The sequence below is a fragment of the Phyllobates terribilis genome, unplaced genomic scaffold (assembly GCF_046119375.1).
Source record: "Phyllobates terribilis strain yellow unplaced genomic scaffold, ASM4611937v1 Scaffold_2__4_contigs__length_985480577, whole genome shotgun sequence".
NCBI lineage: Eukaryota > Metazoa > Chordata > Amphibia > Anura > Dendrobatidae > Phyllobates > Phyllobates terribilis.
The window spans coordinates 176,016,447-176,034,026 of NW_027362762.1; the positions used below are offsets into that span (position 1 = coordinate 176,016,447).

The window sequence follows — 17,580 nt, forward strand, 5'->3', positions numbered from 1 at the left end:
CACCGCGCGCTCTGTCAATGAATGCGCGTGCGGTGGATGCTGGGTGTGACGGGATGGGGATAACCCCGCCCACAGCCCATCACTCACCGTGAAATGCGAAACAGGAGACCCCTTGGCCGCAGCCGCAAATAGTCGTGACATAAGCGGAAGCAAAAGCCAGCTGCAGCCGGGGGTCACATGCTGCCTGTGCGCGGTGACCCGAGTATAAGCCGAGACCCCTAATTTTACAACAAAAAACTGGGAAAATGTATTGACTTGAGTATAAGCCTAGGGTGGGAAATGCAGCAGCTACTGTTAAATTTCCATATCCTGGTATGTAAGGCTCCCTCATCTCCTAATTGTGGTTTGTAAGGCTCTGTCATTCCCCTAATCCTGGTTTGTATGGCCCCCTTATCTTGGCTTGTACGGCCCCCTCATCCTGGCTTGTATAGCCTCCTCATTCTCGCTTGTATGGCCCCCTCATCCTGGTTTTGTACGGCAGTGTGTTGCGGTGTCTCCCGTTCCCGACGTTGTCTGTGAGATTCCGCATCCTGGGCTTGTCTGGCGGCAGTGTTGTGGTGTCTCCTGTTGCCGACGTTTTCTGTGAGATTCCGCATTCTGAGCTTGTGTGGCAGCAGTTTGTTGTGGTGTCTGTTGCTCTCGACGTTGTCATTTCCTTGCTGCTTCTGCTGCTTTTCTGTCATCCTCAGTGGAGTATTTTCGCTTACGACGCATTGGAAGACAGGAAGTGTAAATCGTGATAATGTGCAGTAAAGAAGTATCTGTTCAGCACGCTGTGACTGGCAGAACGTGTTCAGTAAACGTGACAGAAGTACGTCACACTGTGACTGACAGAACGTGTTCAGTAAACGTTACAGAAGTACGTCACACTGTGACTGACAGAACATGTTCACTGAACGTGACAGAAGTACATCACACTCTGACTGACCGTGTTTAGTAAACGTGACTGAACTATGTCGCACTGTGACTGACAGAACGTATTCATTAAACGTGACAGAAGTACATCACACACTGTGACTGACAAAACATGTTCAGTACGTCATGGGCAGTTTGTGAGTCACATGACCACATGGGCGGAGTCAGCCCTGCTATCTCCCGACGGTGGCGTACTTATTGGCAGCGGCCAGACCAATCAGGGACGCGGGATTTCCTGGATGGACAGACAGACAGGATAAGCCGATTATATAGTAGATTATCACTGTGATGCCAACCAACTATGAAAATTGGGGATCAAGCCATCAGTTGGAATAGAACAGTTATCATACATGCGTACTAGTACTCTTTTTAACATCTTTGGGACTGACATACAGTAGACAGCCAAGCTATATCCAGCAGTGGAGCCCCCAACATTTACCTACCCTGTGATAAATGTTATTTATAGTCAAGCCCCTTTAATTCTGCCAATTACATCCACAATTAACTGTTCAGCCATTAATTGTGTCAATGTGATCACTAAATACCATTGAAATTTAAAGGAGTTGTCCACTACTTTCACATTGATGCCCTATCCGTAGGATGGGGCATCAATGTATGATCGGCTGGGGTCCCGCACGTGGCACCCCGCCGATCAGCTGTCATCAGTACCGGCAGCGGCCGAAAGTGCTTACCTGCGGTGCTTGGCCGTCAAGTTGTAGTGGCCGGTGCTTGTTACTGCACATCCGCCTCCTATTCAACTGACTGGGAGGCGGATGTGCAGTACCTCACGGTGGCCACTGCAACTTGACGGCCGGCGCGTGCGGGACCCCGGACGATTATACATTGATGCCCTATCCTGTTGATAGGGCATCAATGTGAAAGTAGTGGACAACTCCTTTAAGGATTTCTTTAGGTACAATTCTTGGCTAGAAATCAACACATCCATGTTTCTCCATATTACTTATCTATTAGGAAGCCATTTCACTAGATTTGGGAAAATTATTGCAGGGATTTGTGACCATTCATCCACAAGATTATTTGTAAGTTTGTGCTCCAGCTCCAATGATGACTGATAAGTGGTTCGGACTCCCCCACCAGAGAACCAGAGAATCTTCCGTTTTGCCCTGGCCTCTCATTTAGGGGCATCCAAAGTAGTAGACCTCTCGGCCACTATGAAGCACTCTCATCACTGCAGGCACCATTTGTCCTATTATAGTGCTGTATCATAACTTGATCCATGTCTCTGAAAAAAACATCTGTGTATGTGATGAAGGTCCGAGTCAATGACCAAAACGTTGTACACTCATTTTTGGATTGCAAATACATTTCCTACTATTTCATATATATATGAGTGCCTAGTTCTTTGGATTTATAGTGCAGTATACAAGGTTTGGACCTCTACTAGCGCACCATTCTGTCTGGAGTGCCCTGGTTTAAAGAAAAATACTATAGGGCCCCTGAGTTGCAGGACCCGGTGCCCTTCCGACTCTTGTCTGAATTTCAACAGTATCTGCATCCAAACTATGTATAGGGGAGCTATGGGATCCATCATGCTATAATTAGGTGAACCCACTAATTAGAATTTTTCCATATAGTGTATAATCTAGAAATTCACACAGTAATAATATAAAGCCTATTTTTAGAAAAATTAAATACCTAGGGCTTGCCAGTTAACAGTCTTTAAACATTATTAAAGGTAGCAGTGCTCTTATTTCAAATATGTACTACAGACCGCACACCATGCAACAAACCTCAACCAAATACTTAGCTCATGGCTGGTAGAAAATACATGAGTGGATTTGTTTTTATCCATGAATGTGCTCTACCCTCCTATCTTCCTTAGATACTTCTAGCCTGGTATTCCTGGAGGTGGAGGTACATCCCATTTCTTGGCAAGCGAGTTCAGGGCAGACTGTGTCTCATTTTGGATTCTTGGCTGGGGAACAAGCAGGGGAAGAGCTTGCTTGCGTCTAAAGACCTCAGCACTGCTCTTAGATTTATGCCCATAGGCTTTCAACTTGTGTGGGCTATTCTGAAGTCTAAGCGAGAAACCTGGGAATGTACAAGTTTTAGCTCTGTGCTCCATCGCTTATGAGCGGAAAGGGTGTGTGGTGCACAAGTTTACAGGGCCGGGACAAGGTATTTTGGTGCCTCAGGCACATGAAGCCCGATGGCGCATCCCCCCACATGAACCCTCAGCCCCCATGTAAAGAAATGGGTCAGAAACTAAGGTAACAGGACAACTAACTCATCCCCCTCCCTCTCTGATGAATCAGGTAACAAGCTCTGATGACCATTTCCACTAGAATTGTTACCTGTTTCACAAAAAAATACCAGCAAAGGTCAAAATAGTGTCGTATTTTAGAGGTGAGGCTAAACCGGGAGAGTGTTTTCATAGTTAGATACGGAATAATTAAGGTATTTTGGTGTCCCAGGCTGGTGAAGTAGATGACTCCCCCACATGAAGCCTCAGCCCCCATGTAAAGGAATGGGTCAGAGACTAAGATAACAGGACCCCTAACACACCACCCCTATCCCCGATTGGTCAGGTAACAAGCTCTGACAACCACTTCCCCTAGAATTGTTACCTGTTTCACCAAAAGTACCAGCAAAAGTAAAAAAAAGTGGTGTACTTTAGAGGTGAGGCTCAACAGGGAGTGTGTTTTCTTAGTTAGATATAGAATCATGCATTACTTGCAGACCACTTACACGATACCAAGGGAAAAATAGTGATATTCATCCCTGACATCCTATATTTTAAATGTCAAACCCAAGGACAGTCATGAAAACTAATATTACTTAACTATAATGGGGGCCATTTGGTTTCAACTAAAGGGGTTGTCCGATCTAAATTGTCTCTGTGTGAATGCAGGCTTATGAATTCCCCCAGTGCAAGCACTGTGTGCTGCGATGATTTGCCGATTTCTGAGCTGGGACCGGTGGGTACATATGCGTTATGCATACTTCCGGCCAGAACCTTTCTTGTGGGCAGGGCCTCGCTCCATTCACTTGTATTGAGTGAGACTGCAGCCCATATGGTGATACAGCCATCAAGTGAGCACGGCCTCACTTGATACAAGTGTGTGAAGTGATGCCACACCCACTAGACGGGCTCTGGTTGGAGTATGCATAATGCATACGTGCCCGGCGGTTCCGACTCAGAAACTAGCAAATCCTCACAGTGCACAGTGTGTGCGCTCAGTCTGCAGTCAGACAGAGTGACCAGACAAACCCTTTAGTTTTGCAGCATTTGGCGGATACCTCAATGGAAGCTAAACAGACCCCATTATAAAGGGATACCCATGATGGTTTTTATATCCATCATGCAACAAATACGGTTTGCAACAAAACTGATGGTGGTTCTGGTGCCATATTCCTGTATGGATAGCTTTTCTGTTGATGTATTCATGTACTGATGGTGATTCTGGTTTCGTATTCCTGCACTGATGGTTGTGGAGACATCTTCATGTAGTGATGGTTGTTCTGGTGCTGTATTCATGTATTATTGATGGCTTTGGTGATGTATTCATCACCAGAACCATCATAAGTACATGAATGCAAAACCAAAATCATCATCAGTACATGAATACATCACCTGAGCCATCATCAGTACATAAAAACGGCACCAGAACCATCATCAGTAAATTAATAGGTCACTAGAACCATAATCAGCAGATAAATGCATCACCAGAACCACTATCAGTACATTAATGCATCACCAGAACCTTCATCAGTACATGAATACATCACAAGATCCACTGTCAATGAATAAATACAAATCCAGTACCATTATCAGTACATGAATACATCACTAGAACCACCATCAGTACATGAATACATCACCAGAATTACCATCAGTACATGAATACATCACCAAGCTTAGTACAGCAATCAATTGTAATGTCAAGTCAGGCCCATATGCAGTAAATTCGTATCTCTTGAACCTACAACTCGCAGTATGTCCTTAACAAAAGTACGGAGATGTTGGGAATTGTTGTTATCAATCATTATTAGACTGTGGACCATATAGGACTCACAGTACTGGTGAGATGTAGTCAGTATCAATAAGCAAACATTTACATCAAGGTACCTTATAGGTGACATTTTCTCTGATTGAGTAGTTTCTTTCTTTTAGTCTCCATCTTTTTTAGATGCCATAGTGACTCTTCACATCCGCAGCTTGTCACTGTAGACTTCTCTCTTCTCCAGTCTTCTGCAGCACACGCCGATATGGTGCCCTTAAAAATAAGAATGTTATTAAAATGCCCTCTGCATAAATATATCTGTCCATATTATCACCTAAATAAACCTTCCATGGTATATGGCCTCCACACTATGTGCCTTTATGCGCTACACCCACCCGCCACACTGTCCACCTTAATGAGGTATAACCCACCCACTGTCTGACATTGTCAGCTACAACAACCCCACTGACTGCCATTATCAGCTATAACAGCCACACCATCTGCCCCTATGAACCATGGCCTATGCCATCACTGTCCCCTCTCCACTGTTTTCCCTTATACTCTCTATAGCTCCACACTGTCCCCTGCCCATGCTAACCTCTCTCCATATTGCGCCACATTTCACATTGCCCCCTCTACATATTCATAGTGTGCCCCTTTTTCACACTATTTCCTCCTCCAGCCCACCATGTTGTCCTCTCCAAACTGAACCCCCTCCTCACACTGTCCTCCTACACAGTATGATGTCCACCACAGCCCCCCACAGCACCACATACAGTATTATGGCCCCCAGTCATATATACAGTATAATGGCCCCACAGCTTCTTATATACAGTATAATGTTTCTCATAATGTTTCTCACCACAGCCCCCCAATATCCAGTATAATGTCCCGCCGGAAAGAGAGATTTATCCAGCACAAAATCCAGGGAATTAATTAAAAACTTGAAATTTATTTAAACATGATTAAAAAGAGTACATGTTAAAAAATGCTCTAAACAGCATGCTATCTGACGCGTTTCGAACTGTGTGTTCTTATTCATAGTACTGATGACATGATACTATGAATAAGAACACACAGTTCGAAACGCATCAGATAGCATGCTGTTTAGAACATTTTTTAACATGTACTCTTTTTAATCATGTTTAAATAAATTTCAAGTTTTTAATTAATTCGCTGGATTTTGTGTTGGATAAATCTCTCTTTCCTGCCATTGATCCACCCTGCTGCCAACACAGGCTCGAAATCCCTGCACGTCCTGAGGAATTCCACTTCATATGGTGAGCTGGATGAACTTTTTCATTTTTAGTATAATGTCCCATACAGCCTCCTATACAATATGGTCAACACAGCCCCTAATATAAGGTGACCAGCAGCACCCAATAAAGTATGGTCACCCTCTTATGTCCTCACAGCCCCTGTTGTAATGTTCCCATAGCCAGCCCCTCTTGCAATGTTCCCATAGCCAGACCCTCTTGTAATGTCCCCCACAGCCAACCCCTCTTGTAATGTCCCCATAGCCAGCCCCTTATGTCCCCATAGCATATGCAATAAGCCTAAACTACATGGTGCTACTTGTGGTGGCCAGTGGCCCCAAGATTATGAAACAAAATACTGAGGCCATGTAGTCACACCCTAACCCCATACTGCCATGTGAAACATATGTATGTCACAAGTTGGGTGCGGGTGTATAGAGCGGGCTCACGAGGCAGGTGCTGTGTTACACACCTACCTATAACAGCAATCAAAACTATCTGAAAATAAAGACATAAAAAAAACCTTAAAGATGAGGGTATTTGGTATTGCTGCATCTGTAAAAGTCTTATGTGTCAAAGTATAAAAATAATTTACCCATAATATGGTAAATGCCATAAAGAAAAAAATAAAACCGACAGGTTTAACTTTTTTTGGTCACCGCACTTCCCTCAAATATACAACCCCTGGCAAAAATTATGGAATCACCGGGCTCAGAGGATGTTCATTCAGTTGTTTAATGTTGTTGAAAAAAAGCAGATCACAGACATGGCACAAAACTAAAGTACTTTCAAATGGCAACTTTAGGGCTTTAAGAAACACTAAAAGAAATCAAGATTAAAAATGTGGTACTCAGTAAGGGTAATTTTTTCAGACCAAGCAGAGGGAAAAATTATGGAATCACTCAATTCTGTGGAAAAAATTATGGAATCATGAAAAACAAACACACAAAAGAACACTCCAATACATCACTAGTATTTTGTTGCACCACCTCTGGCTTTAATAACAGCTTGCAGTCTCTGAGGCATGGACTTAATGAGTGACAAACAGTACTCTTCATCAATCTGGCTGCAACTTTCTCTGATTGCTGTTGCCAGATCAGCTTTGCAGGTTGGAGCCTTGTCATGGACCATTTTCTTCAACCTCCACCAAAGATTTTCAATTGGATTGAGATCCGGACTATTTGCAGGCCATGACATTGAACTTATGGGTCTTCTTTCAAGGAATGTTTTCACAGTTTTTGCTCTATGGCAGGATGCATTATCATCTTGAAAAATGATGTCATCATCCCCAAACATCCTTTCAATTGATGTGATAAGAAAACTGCCCAAAATATCAATGTAAACTTGGGCATTTATTGAAGATGTAATGACAGCCATCTCCCCAGTGCCTATACCTGACATTCAGCCCCATATCATCAATGACTGTGGAAATTCTCATGTTCTCTTCATGCAGTCATCTTCATAAATCTCATTGGAATGGCACCAAACAAAAGTTCCAGAATCATCACCTTGCCCAATGCAGATTCACGATTCATCACTGAATATGACTTTCATCCAGTCATCCACAGTCCACGATTGCTTTTACTTAGCCCATTGTAACCCTGTTTTTTTTCTGTTTAGGTGTTAATGATGACTTATGTTTAGCTTTTCTGTATGTAAATCCCATTTCCTTTAAGCGGTTTCTTACAGTTCGGTCACAGACATTGACTCCAGTTTCCTCCCATTCGTTCCTCATTTGTTTTGTTGCGCATTTCCTGTTTTGGAAACATATTGCTTTAAGTTTCCGGTCTTGACGCTTTGATGTCTTCCTTGGTCTACCAGTATGTTTGCCTTTAACAACCTTCCCATGTTGTTTGTATTTGGTCCAGATTTTAGACACAGCTGACTGTGAACAACCAACATCTTTTGCAACATTGTGTGATGATTTACCTTCTTTTAAGACTTTGATAATCCTCTCCTTTGTTTCAATTGACATCTCTCGTGTTGGAGCCGTGATTCATGTCAGTCCACTTGGTGAAACAGCTCTCCAAGGTGTGATCACTCCTTTTTAGATGCAGACTAACGAGCAGATCTAATTTGATGGAGGTGTTAGTTTTGGAAATGAAAATTTACAGGGTGATTCCATAATTTTTTCCTCAGAATTGAGTGATTCCATAATTTTTTCCCTCTGCTTGGTCTGAAAAAAATTACTCTTACTGAGTACCACATTTTTAATCTTGATTTCTTTTAGTGTTTCTTAAAGCCCTAAAGTTGCCATTTGAAATTACTTTAGTTTTGTGCCATGTCTGTGATCTGCTTTTTTTCAACAACATTTTGCCAGGGGTTGTATAATAAAAAGCCAGCAAAATTTCAAGTACCAATAAATGGTACCAATAAAAACTACAGCTCAACATGCAAAAGACAAGTCCTCATACCGCTCCGTTGAAAAAAAAAAAAAGATATGGGTCTCAGAGGTGATGACACAAACCAATTATTTTTAACATGGTTACAAAATATGTTATGTTTTCGTAACCTCATAATCATACTGACCTAAAAAATCATGTCATATGTTCAAATTTGTCGCAAACTGAATATTATATAAATAAAGCCCAAAAACAAGATGGAGTTAAGTTTTTTCATCCCATTCTGATTGTTTTTCCCCAGTTTTAGTTTTTCAATACATTATATACTCAAGCCTACAACTGGTGCCACAAACAACAAGCCCTCATATGGCTATGTTGATGGAAAAAAAATTCTGGGTCATGGAAGAAGAGGACTGAAAGGGGTTAGAATATGCAGTTAGATATTGTATGATAAGGTATCAAAAGAGGGTTCCTGACAACTGTAAACACATTTCTTTGACTAAATAGCAAAACAGCTCCTTTACGTAACTTCCAGTGGAGGAGAGGAGGAATTAAATTAAACTGATAACATGTCAATGCTTAATGAGCAAAAATATTTATGAGAGCGAGTGTGTTGACTTCCAAAAACCATGGAGAGTATTTATATAAATTGTGTGAAATCACAGCAGGTGACCATTAATTACTACCCTTTCCCATCATTAGCAAAATGACCGTCTCATCACAGACTGCAATAAAACTTACATCTTACAGTGATGCAGTGATTATAAACTAAGGTCAGTTTTACTTCTTAATGAGCCTGACCTGATGCACATACAGTGTCGGTCAGAGGTTTGGACACACCTGTCCATGCAGAGGTTTTCCCTTTTTGCATTGAAATGTGCACATTGTAGATTTAGACACAAGGCAGCAAAACCAAGACAGAACTCATATAGAAACAAATAGTAAAGAAGCACGTGTGAAACAATTTAGAATATGTTTTAGAACATAGATTACTCATTGTACCCCACCTTTTAGTCTGGTGACAGCTGTACACTCCCTTGGTATTTTCTGAAGCAGATAGTCACTTGGGATGTCTTTTCTAACAGTCTTGAAGGAGTTCCCAGAAATGCTGAGCATTAGTTGACTTCTTTGCCTTCACTGTGTGATCCATCTTATCCCAAACCATCTCATTTGCTCAATTGTGCTGAGGTCAGGTGATTTTGGAGGCCATGTCATCTGACGCAGTACTCCATCTCTGACGCAGTACTCCATCTCTCTCCTTCTTGGTCACATAGCTCTTAAATAGCCTGGAGGTGTGTTTTGGGTCATTGTCCTGTTGCAACACAAATGTTGGTCCCACTAGAAGCAAACCAGATGGAATGCTTTGGTATTCATGTTGGGAAAGTGTGCCTTAAATTTGGAATAAATCACCAACAGTGTCACCATTAAATCACCTCACACCATCATACATTCCCCTCCATGCTTCAGGTGGGAATTATATATGTAGAAACCACTTTTGCGTCTCACAAAGACATGGCAGTTGGTACCAAAAATCTCAAATTTTGACTCATCAGACTGCAGTACAGATTTCCACTGATCTAATGTCCAGTCCTTGTGTTCCTTGGCCCAAACAAGCCTCTTCTTGTTTGCGGTTCTCAGTAGAGGCTTCTTTGCAGCAGTTCCACCATAAAAGTCTTCTTTTCGCAGTTTCCTCTGGACAGTTGAGATGTGTCTGCTATTTGTATGTGCATTGTTTATGATGGCTGTTATATGATGGTCGCAAACACCAGGCCGGTGATTCAACAACTAAACTCCTGAGTAGGCATACCTGTTCATTGGAAACCATTCCAGGTCATTACCTGATGTAGATGCATGAAAGAATGCCAAGGGGATATAAAGCTGTCAAAGGAGTGAAAGGGGGGTTCGTTGAAGAATCTAAAGTTTTAGGCTTTATTCACACATCAGTATTTCATCAATATTTGCCAAAACCAGGAGTGCCTCCAAAATACAGAACATGAGTCAATCTTTCAATTATAGTTTTTTTCGGTAAGTTCCACTCCTGGTTTTGGCACACAAAAATACTGATGAAAAATACTGACCAAATACTGACATGTGAATAAGCCCTTTACACATATTTTGATTTGTATCACACGTGTTTCTATTCTCCTTGTTTCCCAATGTATCCCTTCATGATTTTGCTTACTTGAGTCTGAAACTACAATGTGCACATTGCAATGAGAACAATGAATTGCGTGAAATCATTGTAATCTGCTAATGACTGATCACAGTGACAGAATGTTTTGGATTGTCAGCCATTGTTTTTACCATCTCATTTGTTCTTGGCGTTCTAGGATTGCTGGAGAATACAAATATTTTAACATTGGGCACATTTGATGGTGTGTATTTCATTTGCACACAGTTCTACAGTATACATATATATATAGAAATATATATACATTCATAATTCTGGTGTTTTTTGAAGACCGGTAATCAGATTATTGTCAGGCACACTCCTAACAGTAATGGCTCTATTCACATCAGATTTTCAGCCCATTTTGCTAGCATATATTAGGAGCCTTTTCCAACGTATACCTATGAGAGACAGCTTTCAGGCCATCCCACTGCATGGACTACATTGGTAATAGAATCATTGTAATAAGCTTTATTGCTCAGTATATGAATTTTCATTAGATTCTCTACTTTATACTACTAAAAAGTTACACTGACTATGTACGGCCTGTTCCAGTTGTACGGACATTCGATTGCTGGCGCCAATAACTGGCATTGGTCACCATGGCGGTCAGTGATTGGCTGTAGCAGTCAGATGTAAGTCCCGCTGGACAAGGAAACAATGAGACCAGCCGATAACCCTGGCAGCATAGAAGAGGTACAGTGTGGATAAGTAGGGTGGATATGCTTTTTTTGATTTTTATTTTTTCTCTCTTTAGAGCCTGCTGAAAAGCTTCTTTAAAATAAAAGTGATCAGGTTAAAAACCCCTTTACATACATTACTCAGTCTGACATGCACGCTTATATGATTTCCACAATCCTGTTTGAATATACTTTTCATACAGAATTGCTGCAAATAGCTATATTTTTGGCTTGCAATCTATTATGGGAGCCTTTTTGTACTTGGCATGATTCTTTGGTGATATAGTCCCTAAATCCTACATGTTATCCAAGATCTAGAAAGTGGACAAACACTGACAAATGTGTGTGTTTAAAGTAACTACCTGAAATCAATTAGTCCTTGAATCTATGGTCTAATCTATGGACACCCAGAAATTATTTCATAGTCATTATATTGTGTGTGACCTCTTGAGCAGCCCTTATACACATCTGTGAGTAACCCTCCTCCTTCTGTCTCCATGTGCTACTTCTAGTCATGACCTCTGTTTTTTCCCTTTTTCAAACAACCCCCTGGGGTCAGACTGATTGGTTTAGCCCTAGTTGTCCAGAAAATAACATTTCCCTATTTCCATGATCTGAATCCAGCCCAATTCAGTCAGGTACGGAAATCATATTATATTGATCATATATTAATATATTTCATAAATATATAAATTATATTATATTGCTAACTCCTGTGATATAAAAATAAAGAAAACGTATTAACATCTGCAAACCTATGGACCAAATATACTGGTACACTTAATGCATATATTATTATTATTATTATTAATAATAATAATATTTTTAAAGAACGGTTAATTCCTGGGTGCTGTACACATGAAGAGGATTTACATACATAATATAAAATACCATTTCATTGCAATATCTGTAAAAACCTCCCATTCGTTATGTTTCATGTATCATACTGGTGTCTTCTTATGAGACAGAGGAGCTTCTTGGCCCCTTAGGTGCCAGGGTCTGGATTCAACTATGAATTCTGCCAAAAATAGAAAAAGTGTCAATTTAGCTCACCAACCATGTGCTAGTGATAAGTATGCCAAGAAAACTTGCAGGGTAGACAATCTGTGGTCTAGGTGTCTGATTAAAGATTTTTACTACCCGAAACGCGTCAGCATTGTTTTTTTTTTAATAAGTTCACATTCAGACAATTTTTTCATCTTATATGATTAAAGGCCAAGTTTTAATTACTTTACTTTGGAGCTGAAGAACATCCCCTTTGGACCTTTATGAATTTTGCCCCTTATAACTTATAACTGTGCCTAAGGGTGTTCTATACTCTACGCATTATTACCCAGCTACATTATATCCCAGAACATAGCTTTGGATTTATTAAATATCTATGAGAAATACATATGAAATTGAGTTTCCTTTAAAGGGAATGTGTTATCAGAAAAAAAAAAATGAAATCAGGTTTTTGTGCTACATGTATTTTTTTTTTAATGTTTGCAATTTTTTTCATATCTTGATCTTTATTAAAAAAAAACAACAACAAGTTAATAATCTTGCAATTTTCAGACTGGCCACTTGGGTTAATTTAGACTCTATACTTACTGTGCTTTCAGGAGGAGTTTACAGCATATCCTTATCATCAGGGGCAGTGTTACTATGAGAGTTATCTGGGTAAACAGCTAATAAAATAGGATCCACCAATCAGAATACACAACATCACAGCTGACCTGGCTCCCCCTCCCCTCACAATGACATTTACACACACTCATTAGATGCTTCAATATAAACGATAGGGCTCCAGTCTCTTCAATGTGGCTAATGTGCATGTTGATATCATGAAACAACATGAAGTTAGCATCTAAAAAAGCCCAGTAGCCAGTGTGAAAATTACAAAATTTATAACCTGTATTTTTAATAATGAGTACAATATGGAAAAAATACACGTAACACAAAAACCTGATTTACACAATGGGTCATTATTCGATGAGAACCTGTCAGGATGGATTTACTTCTGATTAAGTCTTAGTACAACCATAAAAACAATGCCTATTTTGCATTAATTCAATGTGACAGTGCTGAAAAATCGAGCTTAGAATCCACATGCAAATTAGCCTGGAAGTGGAGTGGGGGTGTGTCGAGGGAGTTGGACCATATGGAAACACCCACTAAGCACTTTAAGTAATAAAGCTTGATTTCTCAGCACAAGCATATTGGATTATACAAAAGAGGTATCACTTTTATACCGGCTTCAGTAGTAAAATGATCCTGACATGTTCCCTTTAAAGCATTTTCGAGACTTGCCAAGCAAACCATTATGTTCTTGTAGACTAAACTGCCCTTCTCGAGACGGTATTTTCAGAGCATTCTTATTGTATTTATTAGCCGCACTTAATTGGTACCTCCTGAGCGCCCATCAGCATTAATGACAATGCATACTTTTCTGATGGTTCTAATTTACTATCCCTTTCCCTGTCAAAACACAGACTGCCTTGTGAACTTTCCTAGAAGTGTGGAAGGCCCCCCCCCTTCTCTTTTTTTTTTTTTCAGTGCGCCCCTCCTCAGAGCTCTCCTGAGCTACTAATCTCTGCAGGATAGACAGCTGCCTGAAAGCAGATTGTGTATGGTTCAGGGAGTCTGTAAGGAATTTGATCCTGTAGAGTAAAGGGGCACAGAGCCAGTGAGTATTCAGGGTGGTCCAAGAAGGCAAAAGAAAGGCAGACGAAAACAGGGCAGGTTATGTATTTGCCTATATACACCTTCTTGTGAGTATGCTCTATGATAGGGGAACATGTGCCTATGTGTACATTTTTGGGAGATTACATGTATTAGTGTGGATTTTAATCCTCACGTTATTCCCATAGCAGGCAGACTCTGATAGCTGTAGAAGTTCAGCCAAGTGGCAGCCTTTACCATTACTTACCCCCCTGTAAACCCCACAAAAGTCAACGCATATTGAAATGAACTAAAACCAAGCATTGTAGTATCAGTGGTTATAGCTGAAGAGCAAATGCGCAATAGTAAATTTAGCCAAGCTGAAATTTTCAAGGAGATTTGATGAATGATATTCGCAATCTCTGGAACAGACCACAAACTCCCAGTTGCTTCTTAGCAACAGACTACGACTACGCTTACTGCACATACTGACAAAATATAAAATCTCAGCAAATACGACCAACATTACAACATATATTACACTCATACTCCACCTCAAAATAGTCTGTACTTACACCATTCAAGTTCTTTTAAAGGGTATTTCTGTTTGTAAGAATCGTAGAATCCTCCGTCTATAGGTTTTCACTAGCAAAATATAATAAAATCAGCATGACTTACTTTCTCCCGCACCAGCTCTTGCTCTCCACCGCTGCTCCAGGTGACTGTTTACAGGCCGCACCGATCACCACAACTACAATGCACGAGACCACTGCAGCAAAGCTCACAACATCTACATAGAGCTGTTTGAGCATTGATTAGCTGCAGCGGTCACATGCACTGTAGTCATTACATCACCATTGCAGACTGTAAAACAATAACTTGGAGTAGCGGCAAAGAGCTGACGCTGGAGCTGGGGAAGACGAGTAATGCTAATCTTATTATTTTTATCTAGTGCAAGCCTATGGGCTGAAGAAACTGGAAAACAGAAAAATGATTTGGAAATTTAAATTACTGGAGCTTTCTGAGGCCGGCTTTATTATGGTCACATATTAACCCCTTAACGATTGAGCCTATTTTAATATTAAAGGATCACTCCGGTGACATTTTTTATTTTTCCCTTTGGTAGCAATTAGGTGTGTATGAGTAATGAGTGCAGTAACATACTCACTAGTCGCCATTTTTTTCTATTTTCAGTGGCACTCTGGTCCACTCCGGCGTCAAAAGACCACATTTGTGACTTGCCGAATCACCCAGTGTCTTCGGTGTGGAGCGAAGGTCACTTTTTACATATTCTCAATGCAAGTCTGTGGGATTCAGAACGATACTGAGCGAGGCTACAGAACCTCATTGTAACAGTAACCGCCGATCCTCACAGCAGACACGGTGTGATACTGCAGATTACATATTTGGTTATGTGATGCCGAAACGAATCGGCATGTAGTGTAGAAGATCGAGGCTGGTGAGTGTATTACTGCACTCATTACACATGCTCACATCATTACTGCCAAAGGGATATATAAAAAAAGTCACCGGAGTGGTCCTTTAAAGCCCACAAGAGCTTTTTTTTCATTGCCTCATTTAAAGAATTATAATTTTTTCTTTAGCTTTCTGTTAACATAACTGAATGCGATCTTTTTTTTTTTTTGCAGGACGAGTCATACTTTTAATAGAACCATTTTGAGACACATATTTATCAATTAATTTTAATTATTTTTTGGGGTGGAAAGAAACCATTTCATTGCTGTTTTTGGAATTGCAAACCCCCTACCAGTGCCCCCGAAAGCCACAATATAAGACCACAGTGTCTAAATGATGCAGCAATAAATAACACTAATTAATATAATAAATCCCCAAAACATGACCAAATAGTAAATTATACTGTACCACAAAAATACGCCTTACAGTACTTAATACTATGTACAGTGCCAAGATGTTGCACTGAAATCTAATATACTGTACTGTGTACAAATGATATTTAAACTGTATACAAGCAATGCTCTTCACAATAATATGCATGCTTTCTCAGCACACTCAGGAGAGGAAAAGGGCAAGGGAGGTTCTCTGACATATTTTACAATGGGAATTTGTGGTTCATTTGTATTGTTCCTGGGAGTCCAAAAAGTTTTCCATGCCTGATATTAAAATTAGCATGATATGAGTCCAGATCTAGCTGGATAAATTGCTCATCTTAATATTGGAAATATTCAGCCATTCTAACTTGAAGTTTTAAAGTAAGTACATCAACCTCAACTCCTCTAAAGATTGAAAGCCAACAACTCATTTACTATGCAATTACAATGTGCCTAAGTGTCTCCATATAAGTCACACCAAAGGCCTGCCTGATTTACATAGAGGGTTAAAGGGATTGTCTGGCCTTAGGCTACAAGTATGCAGTCACTCTATGTGACTCCAGACTTGTGAATCCTCGCAGCACACACACTGCGCTCATTGCTTACACAGCACAGAACACGCTTTGTTTACTTCCAGTCACATTCCAACTAGACGTGTCTGGTATCGCTCAATACAGTTCTATTGAGTGAGGTCGCGCAAGTCTAGTCGGCACGTAACAGCATGTATGCAAATTGTATACTTGCTGTCATGAGCCTGTCCCTCTTAGTGCCGGAAGCGAAGAATCCTCACAACGTGTAGTGTGCGCACTGTGAGGATTCACAAGTCTGCAGTTACATAGAGTTGAATACAGACTTGTATAGACAAAATAGACAAAAGTACTGCAAATGCGTGTCACTCCAAGTATCTTATAGAACTATGATCTTTTTTTACCTTTGCCTTTGTGGCAGTCAGAATCACAGCTTTGGCTTCCACGTTTGCACAATATAGCATGATAGTCAAACATCATTAGAAGACAACTCAATGGTCTTCTAGTAACTACATTGGTTTCTAAGAAAAAATTGTAAAGTTCCAGATGTACCAAAGTTCCATTTCCAGTCACTGGTGAGCAAGACCTCATGCAAAGATCTTATAGTATTTAGTCCGATATCTGGAGAGAATTACAATATAAAATCATTACATTCTGAACTGTCCACAAGCCGATAAGAAGTGGATACAGGACTTATGTTAAATGAGTATTATCTGTCCGAGATCAGTTACTGTCAAATTACCATTCCGTTATGAAGCAGATGCTTCCTGCACAACATCTTAGGAGAAAGGCAGAATCACACCAGTTGTTCACACCTTCCTAATAAGTTGACACAAGGATTTAAGAGTTTATAATAGAAGGTTTCCTCCTAGAATTGGGGTGTGCCATACAATTACTTATCTAGGTGTTTACAACACATTGATGAGGGATTTTCAGACTTTTCTGAGGGATTCTTTCCTAAGCCCTTTCTAAGGGACACCAACCCTAATAAAGCCTTCTACCACCAGATGGTTGGTGAATCTTAAGACATGAATCAAGTGATGTCAGTGCTCAGTAGGGTTTTACTTTCTAAGTTAAGTCTGATATTGTTCTAGGTAGGGAGCAAATAGATAGCATAATGTAAAATGTATCATTTCTGAAAGTATAAAACAATTATATCTGTCCGCAGCAATAGAAGAACTTAAACTATTTGATTTTACATAGTCTCCTTCCAGCTGGAAAATAAATTGAGA

The 17,580-nt window shown here is 40.4% G+C and overlaps 1 protein-coding gene across 2 annotated transcripts in view; it reads right to left on the reverse strand.

Annotated features, from left to right (window-relative positions):
* GLI1 (GLI family zinc finger 1) overlaps positions 1-17,580 on the reverse strand; it is a 184,996-nt gene that overhangs the window by 151,467 nt on the left and 15,949 nt on the right. The window contains exon 2 of one of the 2 annotated variants that reach the window (XM_073663324.1): positions 5,006-5,153. The exons of the other annotated variant lie outside the window; for it this stretch is intronic. The gene's annotated coding sequence lies outside the window, so the exon portion shown is untranslated. The remainder of the gene's footprint in view (positions 1-5,005; positions 5,154-17,580) is intronic. 2 annotated transcript variants of the gene reach the window in all.